We start from the raw sequence: 1,846 nt of genomic DNA, 5'->3' as shown, positions 1-1,846 counted from the left end.
TTTCAAATCTTCATAATTTTTCAAAATCAAATATTTTTCAAATCATATCTTCTCAATCATATCTCTTCAAAATCAATTTCTTTCCATTTTTTATTATTTTCAAAAATCCTTGTTATAATTAATGATTTACTTCAAAAATTTCTAGTTGTTACTTGCCTATTAAGAAAGGATCAAAAGTTTTAATTCTAGAATCATATCTTCTAATTTCTTGTTAGTCAAGTAAATCAATTTTAATTTTTAAAACTTTCTCTTTTTAGTTTGATTTTCAATCATATCTCTCAATCATATCTTTTCAATCACATCTTTTTCAAAATTAACTCTCAATCATATCTTTTTTATTTATAATTTCAAAATCTTTTTCAAAAATCACTTAATTTCTTTCCCAATCATAATTTTCGAAAATCTCAATCAAATTTTCAAAATTTCTTTTTATTATTTCAAAATCTTTTTAATTTATTTTCGAAAATTCTTCCCCTCTTCTCACATCCTTCTATTTAAAGGACTAACACTCTTCCTCAAGGTGCAATTCGAACTCCCTCCTTCTTTATATGTTCGAATTCTCTTCCATCTACCTCCTCCTTCTATTTTTCTTTTCCTCTGACACCTCAAAGAATCTCTATACTCTGACATAGAGGATTCCCTACTTTCTTGTTCTCTTCTCTTTCATATGAGCAGGAACAAAGATAAAGACATACTTGTTCAAGCTGATCCTGAACCTGAAAGGACCTTGAAGAGAAAGCTAAGAGAAGCTAAAGAACAATTCTCTTTAGAGGGCCTAACAGAGCTTTTCAAGTAAGAAGAAACCATGGCAGCCGAAAACAACAATGCCAACAATGCAAGGAAGGTGCTTGGTGACTTTACTGCACCTACTCCCGACTTCTATGGGAGAAGCATCTCAATCCCTGCCATTGGAGAAAACAACTTTGAGCTTAAGCCTCAATTAGTTTCTCTAGTGCAACAGAATTGCAAGTTTCATGGACATCCATTGGAAGATCCTCATCAGTTCTTAGCTGAATTCTTGCAAATCTGTGACACTGTCAAGACCAATGGGGTTGACCCTGAAGTCTACAGACTCATGCTTTTTCCTTTTGCTGTAAGAGACAGAGCTAGGACATGGTTGGATTCACAACCTAAAGAAAGCCTGAACTCTTGGGAAAAGCTAGTTAATTCCTTCTTGGCAAAGTCCTTTCCACCTCAAAAATTGAGCAAGCTTAGAGTGGAAGTCCAAACCTTCAAACAGAAGGAAGGTGAATCCCTCTTTGAAGCTTGGGAAAGATACAAGCAATTGATCAGAAGGTGTCCTTCTGACATGCTTTCTGAATGGAGCATCATAGGTATCTTCTATGATGGTCTGTCTAAACTATCCAAGATGTCATTGGACAGCTCTGTTGGAGGATCTCTTCATCTGAAGAAAACGCCTGCAGAAGCTCAGGAACTCATTGAAATGGTTGCAAATAACCAATTCATGTACACTTCTGAAAGGAATCCTGTGAATAATGGGACAACTCAGAAGAAAGGAGTTCTTGAGATTGATACTCTGAATGCCATATTGACTCAGAAAAAAATATTGACCCAACAAGTCAATATGATTTCTCAGAGTCTGTCTGAAATGCAAGCAGCAACAGGCAGTACTAAGGAAACTTCCTCTGAAGAAGAAGCTTATGATCCTGAGAACCTAGCAATGGAAGAGGTGAATTACATGGGAGAACCCTATGGAAACACATATAATCCTTCATGGAGAAATCATCCAAATCTCTCATGGAAGGATCAATAGAGACCTCAACAAGGTTTCAACAACAATAATGGTGGAAGAAGCAGGTTTAGCAATAGCAAGCCTTTTCCATCA

The 1,846-nt window shown here is 35.5% G+C and overlaps 1 non-coding gene across 1 annotated transcript; it reads right to left on the bottom strand.

The window, feature by feature from the left end:
- Positions 1-1,207: 1,207 nt before the first annotated feature.
- LOC112787691 (small nucleolar RNA R71) lies at positions 1,208-1,315 on the bottom strand. The gene has a single exon (XR_003195090.1). It is a non-coding gene; the product is annotated as a small nucleolar RNA R71 (small nucleolar RNA).
- Positions 1,316-1,846: the final 531 nt, after the last annotated feature.

Source organism: Arachis hypogaea, chromosome 20 (assembly GCF_003086295.3).
Source record: "Arachis hypogaea cultivar Tifrunner chromosome 20, arahy.Tifrunner.gnm2.J5K5, whole genome shotgun sequence".
NCBI classification, from domain to species: Eukaryota; Viridiplantae; Streptophyta; class Magnoliopsida; order Fabales; family Fabaceae; genus Arachis; species Arachis hypogaea.
Note: the sequence above shows the minus strand (reverse complement) of the source record. Positions and strands in the feature narration are given on the sequence as shown.